Below are 9,198 nucleotides of genomic sequence, written 5' to 3'. Positions count from 1 at the left end.
CAGACAAAATAAATAAACATTTTAAACAAAGATAATATTTGAGAAATTTGAAATTCTGTAAAATAACCAAACCGATGAATTATTGAAATTCCCGAGAAGGGAAAAAAGGTAAACAAATAGGAAAACATATTTGAAGAAATTAGTAAAGATCTCTCTAATTTTGCAAGAGAGATAGATATCCAGATACAAGAAATTCAGAAAACATCTGCGAGACAATAGATGAAATGAACATCACTAACTAATATAGTTATCAGACTGTCCAAGGTTGACACTGAAGAAAAAAATCTTTAAGGCAGATAGAGAAAAAGTCAGATTACATACAAAAGAAACCCCACCAGACTAAGAGCAGACTTCTCAGCAGAAATTTTAGGAGCCTGGAGATGCTATGGGTCTATTTTCAGCATTTTTAAACAGAAGAGAATCCAAGCAAGAATTTTATATCCCACCAAACTAAGGTTCATATATGAAAAAAGAAATAAAATCTTCCAGGCAAACAAGCACAAAGAAAATTTGTTACCACTAGACTAGCCTTACAAGAGATATAAGGTTCTAAACGTGGGAATGAAAGAATGATACTGGCTATCATAAAACCACACTTAAGTAAATAGCCAACAGACCCTATAAAGCAACCAAATAATAGAAACTACAAAGCAACCAGCTAAAAACATCACAATAGGGTCAAAGCCATACATATCAGTATTAACCTTGAATGTAAACAGTTTAAATGCCCCACGTGAATGGCACAGAGTTGCCAGTTAAATAAACAAGACCCATCCATCTGCTGTCTTCAAAAAATTCACCTCACAGATAACAACATTCATAGTTTCAAATAATGAATTGGAGAAAGATCTATCATGCAAATGGATAAAAAGAGCAGAGGTTGCTACTCTTATATCAGATAAAATAGACTTTAAACGATCACTAACAAAAGAGGACAAGGAAGTCATTACATAATGATAAAATTTTCAATTTAACAAGGAAATTTAACTATTCTAAGTATATACACACTCAACATTAGAGCACCCAAATTTGTAAAACCACTACTTCCAGATATATGAAAAGACTTAGACAGTCAGGCAGTAATACTGGGGGACTTCAATACCCTACTGACAATGTTAGATCATCGAGGCAGAAAACTAACAAATAAATTGTGGAGTTAAATTTGACACTTGACCAATTGGACCTAATAGACATCTACAGAACACTCCACCCATCAACCTCAGAATACACATTTTTCTTATCCACACACAGAACATAGTCAAAGATTAGCCACATGCTCAGCCATAAATCAAATCTCAATAATTTCAAAAAAATAACCAAAATCATACAAACCATACTCTTGGATCACAGTGGAATAAAAATAGAAATCAATACCAAGAAGATCTCCCTAAATTGCACAGTTATTTGTAAATTAAACAGCTTCTTCCTGATTGACATTTGGATAGACAACAAAATTAAGGCGGAAATCCAAAAATTCTTTGAAATAAATGAAATGGAGACACAACATACCAAAACCTCTAGAACGCAGCAAAAGCAGTGGTAAGAGGTTAGTTTATAGTGCTAAATTCCTACCTGGACATCTCAGATTAACAATCTACCATCAAATCCAGGGGCACTAGAAAAACAAGCACAATCTAACCTTAAAACTAGCACAAAAAGAAATAACTAAAATCAGAGCAAAACTGAACCAAATTGAGATGCAAAAAATCCATTAAAAATGAATGAAACCAAACTTAGTTTATTGAAAGGATTAAAAAGATTAATAGACCACTAGCTAGATTAATAAAGAAAAAAATAGATCCAAATAAGCACAATCAGAAATGACAAAGGAGGCATTACAACTGATCCCACAGAAATACAAAAGACCCTCAGACACTATTATGAACCAGAAAATCTAGAGAAATTGCATAAATTCCTGGAAGTACATAACCTCCCAAGATTGAATCAGGAAGAAATTCAAACCCTGAACAGACAAATAACAAGCTCCTAATTGAATCATTAATAAGAAAACCTAGCAACCAAAAAAAAAAAAAAAAAAAAAAACCTAGACCAGATGGATTCATAGCAGAATTCTATGAGATGTACAAATAAGAGCTGGTACCAATTCTACTGAAACTATTCCAAAAAATTGAGGAGGAAGGACTCTCCATAACTCACTCTATGAAGCCAGCATTATCCTGGTACCAAAACCTGGCAAACACAAAATGAATAATAATAATAAAACTATCAGCCAATATTCCTGATGACCACAGACACAAAAATCCTCAACAAAATTCCATCAAATCAAACTCAGCAGCATATCAAAAAGTTACTTCATTATGATCAAGTAAGCTTGATCCCTGGGATGCAAGGTTGGTTCAACATTCACATATGCATATGAATGAATGACATTCATCACATAAGCAGAATGAAAAACAAAAACCATATGATCATTTCAACAGATGCAGAGAAAGCCTTCAATAAAATCCAACATCCCTTTATGATAAAGCTGTCAACAAATTAGTCACTGAAGGAACATACCTCCAGAAAATAGAGCAATCTCTGAAAAACCTACAGCCAACATCACACAGAATGGGCAAAAATTGGAAATATTTCTGTTGAGAACTAGAATAAGACAAGTATGCCTACTCTCACTACTCTTATTCAACATAGTGCTGGAAGTCCCAGTCAGGTTATCCAGAAAGTGAGGGTAATGAAGGGCATCCAAATAGGAAAAGATGAAATCAAACTCTCTCTCTTTGCCAGCAATATGATTTATAGATCAGATACCATAAAGATTCTGCCAAAAGTCTCCTGTAACTGATATATAGTTTCTGTGGAGTTTCAAAATACAAAGACAATGTATAAAAATCAGTAGCATTTCTATACACTAATAATATTCAAGCTGAGAGCCAAATCAAGAACTCATTCCCATTGACAATGGCCACAGGAAAAATAAAATACCTATGAATCCATCCAACCAAGGAGAGGAAAGGTCTGTAAAAGGAGAACTACAAAGCACTGCTGAAATGAATCAGAGATGGCACAAATAAATGGAAAAACATTCCATGGCCATGGTTGAAAGAATCAATATTGTTAAATGGCCATACTGCCCAATGCAATCTACAGATTCAATGTTATTCCTATCAAACTATCAACATCATTTTAAACAGAATTATAAAAGTCTCTTCTACAATTCATATGTAACAAAAAAGGAAGCCAAAGCAATCCTAAGCAAAAGGAACAAAACCAGAGGCATCACATTACCTGACAAAACCATACTACAAGGCCACAGTAGCCAAAACAGCATGGTATTGGTACAAAAGCAGACACATGGACCAATAGAACAGAATGGAGAACTCATACATAAAGCTGCACACTTGCAGCCATCTGATCTTTGACAAAGTTGACAAAACTAAGCAATGAGAAAGGACTTCTTATTCAGTAAATTGTGCTGGCATGACTGTCCAGCCATATGCAGAAGAATGAAACAGAGCCCCTGCCTTTCACTATATATGAACATTAACTCAGGTTGCATTAAAGATTTAAATGTAGGCTGGGCACAGTGCCTCACACCTGCAATCTCAGCACTTTGGGAGGCCAAAGTGGGTGGAACAACTGAGGTTGGGAGTTCAAGACCAGTCTGACCAACATGGAGAAATCCCGTCTCTACTAAAACTACAAAATTAGCTAAGTGTGGTGATGCATGCCTGTAATCCCAGTTACTCAGGAGGCTGAGGCAGGAGAATCGCTTGAACCCAGGAAGTGGAGGTTGTGGTGAGCCAAGATTGTGCCATTACACTCCAGCCTGGGCAACAAGAGCAAAACTCCATCTCAAAAAAATAAAAAATAAAAGCAAAATATTTAAATGTAAGACATCAAAATACAAGAATCCTAGAAGAAAGCCTAAGTAACATCATTATGGACATCTGCTTTGGGAAAGAATTTATAACCAAGTCCTCCAAAGCAATTGCAATAAGAACAAAAATTGACAAGTGGAACCTAACTAATCTAAGGAGATTTTGCTTATCAAAAGAAACTATCAATTTGGTAAACAGACAACCTACAGAAAGAGAGAAAATACTTCTAAACTATACATGCAACAAAGTTCTAACATCGAGAATCTGCAAGGAACTTAAACAATTCAACAAGAAAAAAGTACCTCATGAAAAAGTAGGCAAAGGACATGAACCAACAAAAGGAGACTTACAAGTGACCAAGAAACAAATGAAAAAATTCTCAACATCACAAATCATCAGAGAAATGAAAATCAAATTCACGAGATACCATCTCATAACAATCAAAATGGCCATTATTAAAAAGTCAAAAGAACAAATGATGCTGGCAGAGAAAAAGAAAGGCTTATAAACTGTTGGTGAGAATGTAAATTAGTTCAGCCACTGTGGAAACCAGTTTGAAGATTCCTCAAAAAACTTAAAACAGAATTACGATTTGCCCCAGCAATCCTGTTACTAGATATATATGAAAAAAAAAATCATTCTACCAAAAAGGCCCATGCACTTGTATGTTTATCACAGCACTTTTCACAATAGCAAAGATATGAAATCCACCTAGCTGTCCATCACTGGTGGATTGGATAAAGAAAATGTGTCACGTATAAAACATGGAATACTATGCAGCCATAAAAAGAATGAAATCATGTCCTTTACAGCAACATGAATACAGCTGTATTCATGGCCATTAGTCTAAGTGAACAAATACAGGAACAGAAAACCAAATGCCACAAATTCTCACTTATAAATGAAAGCCAAACGTTGCGTATTCACAGAATTAAAGATGGCAATAATAGATACTGGAGGGGAAAGGGAGGTGGGGTGGGGGGCTAAGTGTTGAAAAACTAACTGTTGGGTACTATGTTCACTTCCTGGGTGATGGATTCAATCATACCCAAAACCTAAGTATCACACAATATACTCATGTAGCAGATGTGCGCATGGACCCCCTGATTCCTAAACAAAAGTTGAAATTATTAAAAAGTAAATAAAATCAAACTATTTTAAATAAAAATTATGTTAAAACCTGACAGGCCAGGCGCAGTGGCTCATGCCTGTAATCTCAGCCCTTCAGGAGGATGAGGTGGGCAGGTCGCCTGAGGTCAAGAGTTTGAGACCAGCCTGACCAACATGGTAAAACCCCATCTCTACTAAAAATACAAAAATCAGCTGGGTGTGGTGGCAGATGCCTGGAATCCCAGCTACTCGGGAGGCTGAGGCAGGAGAATCGCTTGAACCTGGGAGGCGGAGGTTGCAGTGAGCCAAGATCACACCATTGCACTCCAGCCTGGGCAACAAGAGGGAGACTTCGTCTCAAAACAAACAAGTGAACAAACAAACAAAAACTATAAACAAACTCATATTAGAGATATGCTTCTCAAGATTAAAACCACTTACTAGTTGTATGTTGCAGTAATTTTAAATTTGTGTACATCAGTTTCCTAGTCTGTAAAATGCAGATGATAATACTTAACTAATAAGCTTGTTGAGAATATAACGCAACTTAAAACAGAGAGTTTTATAGCAATGTCTGACGCTTAAAAAGCACTGCATTGTTAGTTATTGTTTTGTTCTATTGTACCTATTACTACCCTGTGCCCTTCTGCTTTGCCATTCTGTTGTTGTGGGCACATCTTCTCTAGCAACATTTTCTCTATTGCAAACTAGATCATTTCATCTAGCACACACACAAACCCCCACCCCCCATGCCAGGGAACATTTGGCAATGTCCGGAAATGTATTTGACTGTCACACTAGGGTGGAAAATATGAAGTAGATGGAAGCTGGGGATGCTGCTAAACGTCCTATGATGCGAAGGATAGCCCATCACAACAAGTAATAATTATCTCACCCAAAATGTCAATAGTGGTGAGGTTGAAAAACTCTGAGTAGCATCTTGCTTCCCAGACTTATCTTTAATGTAAACAAAGAAATATGAAACACTCTCATTTGTATGCTTCCTTTATAGACTGAGACTTATACAGCAGGTCATGTGTTTTTTACAGATTACGAAAACTAAGAACTTCTAATTACTCTGATATGTGGCAAAAGCTTTAAAAGCAATAACAAAAATCAACACATCTTCAGTAAAATCATACTAAGGCTGAATTAATTGGAGGTTTGTTGTTGTTGTTGTTGTTGTTGTTGTTGTTGTTGTTTTGAGGGGGGGGTCTCGCTCTGTCGCCCAGGCTGGAGTGCAGTGGCGGCGATCTCTGGCTCACTGCAGAGCTCTCCCGCCTGTCCCTGGGTTCACGCCATTCTCCTGCCTCAGCCTCGTGTGTTGTTTTTTCTTGTTCTGGCCTTTGTCCCCGAGTAGCTGGATCCCACGAAGGCCCCACCTACCTGTTTGTACTGGCCCCGGCTTTATGTTATTATATTAATTATTATTAATTATATTATTATATTATTTTGATTTGTATACGACGCGTGGAAGTTTCATCCGGTGGTTAGCCAGTGGAATGGTGGTTCGAATCCCCTGACCTTCGTGATTCCCATGCCCCCTCGCCCTCCCAAAGTGCTGGGATTACAGGCATGAGCCACCGCGCCTGGCCAGAGGGTTTTTTTTAAGTTTTCATATTCTTCTAACCAGAAATTGTTGATCTGGATTAAGACTTTCTCCACATAAAAACACCAGAAGCGTTAAAAAATTCATTTCAAATAGTTCAGGATATTAAAACCACCTTATGAAGAATCTAGGGATGACTGTAATTCTATTAATTTGTGAGCAATTTACTTAAACTTTAAATAAGAAATCCCATGCTTTTGGAAAGTATAGATAAAGAAAAAGTTCTTATTTTACTTATGACATTCTGGGATATACTATACAACTTTTTGAAAGGGCATTTACAAAATATTTATTTGTAACGAGAATAAAAATTCTACGCAGTCTGATTTAACCTATATCAACTGACTAAATAGGGGCCCACAGATAATGGAAGGTTTTAGAAAATTATCTGCTAACCTCCTTGATATGTTAAAAAAAAAAATACTAACATTAACTGTTTATAGAAAAACACTAATATACTAATTGTTTGTTTAGTATTTTATCTACATATAAATGCATAATATATTTGCTTGTTTCAAATTAAATATTTATGCAGAGGTAGATACTTTGGCAAAATTCTTCACTCTACATTTCTGGTTGAAAAGAATTGCAGCATTCCATGGTCATAAATCTCAAAATGTATATATAACTAAAGATATAATGCACATTGATATATGTATTATATTTTTAAAGAAGAAAGCATGCTATATTTAAATTTTTCATCAATATTTTAATGACAACCTTCAAAGACTGATAATTTATGCCAATAAGTTAGGGCCATATATCTCAATTATATCTTCTTGTCAAAGGTATTCTGTGGAGACTTGTGGGGAAAGAAACCTAAGATACATGAAGAGTTTTAAAGATTTTAAAAATCAATTTCTGAGTGCTTTATGAGACTATAAATTCCTCGCCAGACAGAAAATGCTGTATCTCTCTAGTTGTGTGCATTCTCCACGAAAACATGGGTATTGAAAGCAGAGCCTGTTATTTTGCACAACATTGAATTCTCAGAAACGAATTCAGTCTTGCAATAAATAATTTTGAGTAATTAAATGACAATGGGCCTTTAGGTTCTGGCCATGAACGACTTACCCTCCGCGAAAGTAAAGGAATACCTTTACTTTCCTACTGGGGAAGCCTATATATATATATATCAAAATAAAAAATATAAAATGTTAAAAAGAACTTTCTGCAGGCACTAGACGGCAACTAATACTGGGCTACGATTTCCAAGAGACAGATGGCACACTAAGTGAGCCCATATTTACACCGTATTTACTCCTTGAGGGCACGTTCTGAATTATACTGCAAATGGAGAGCCGCAGAGTGGGAAGAAACAGATTGGCTTCAATACTGCTAAGGCAGCAAAGATGGAGGAAGAGTCAGATTACTGGAAAGAAGGTATCCACAGAATACAAGTCCTAGATATCTGTGAAACATTTCCATCCGATTTTGGCCACCTTCTAAACTGTAAAGGCAAGGACTGTGATTATTGCAAGAGAGAGAGAGAGAAAGAGAGAGAGAGAGAGAGAGAGAGAGAAAGAAAGAACAAGGACAAGCAATTGACAGGAAGCTAAAGATATTTCAAAAGTTGCTGAGTGTTGGAGAAATGTTGACTTTGATATTCAGGCCCAGTCAGAGTGAAGAAGCCTTAATGCATATCCTGGCTGTTGAATGAAGATTCCAGAAAAATACGTATCCTAGTTGTAAAGCCTGGGAAGAACTATACCCTTGGAAAAAGAGAAAAATTAAAATAGAACTATCCCAATCAATCCTAAAACCATGCCTCAGCAAGATTAGTAAAATCAGAAGGGAATTTAGCTACAAGACAGAACTAAATCCACTACTCTTTGGGGGGAAATAACATAATCCAGAGCGTCTATATTATGTCATCTTCAATATGTTTCATTAATCAAAATTTACTAGATACACTGAGAAGAATTTGACTGATAATGAAGAGTGAAGGCAGCTAATAGAAGTAAACCCAGAGATGATACTGACCCTGATCGGCCATAAGAACTTAACTACATCTAACATGTGAAAGGAAACAGAAATAAATGTGGGTAAATTGGATGAATCAATAGAGTATTTCAATTGAAAACAGAATCTAGAAAAATAATCCAATGACCATTCTAGAACTATAAAAATAAATATATGGAATAAAGAAATGCTTAGTAAATTAGTGGGCAGAAAATTATCTAGAAGGAAACTGAAAGACAAAAAAGAATGAAAAAACAACTTAACTGGAGAGGTTGTAACAGAGATAGATATATTAAAAGATGTCCCATGTATGCAGTTTGTATCACAAAAGACAGAGATAAAACAATGGGAGTTAAACTATAGTAAGATTTTGTATTGTGGAAGATGGTAAATGTACTAACATAAAGAAAATTGTTTTAAGCTAAGCTTGCATTTTGTAATTTCTAGAATAATGAATAAATTAATGATACTAAAAGCATCACAAAATGAAATTAAAAGCAAACAGGAGACAAAATGGAAAATTTAAAATATGTATATTGGAATAATACAAAAGAAATCAAGAAAGAACAAGTAAAGGAACACGCAAAAAAGACAAAAACATATCAGGATGATAGACTTACAGGCAATAATGTCAGTAATGTGTTAAATGTAGATAGAGTAAAAATAAGATTTTAGATT

This window comes from Rhinopithecus bieti, unplaced genomic scaffold (genome assembly GCF_001698545.2).
Source record: "Rhinopithecus bieti isolate Rb0 unplaced genomic scaffold, ASM169854v2 scaffold_38254, whole genome shotgun sequence".
In the NCBI taxonomy this organism is placed as follows: domain Eukaryota; kingdom Metazoa; phylum Chordata; class Mammalia; order Primates; family Cercopithecidae; genus Rhinopithecus; species Rhinopithecus bieti.
The sequence above is the reverse complement of the archived record's forward strand: the minus strand, read 5'-3'. Positions refer to the sequence as shown.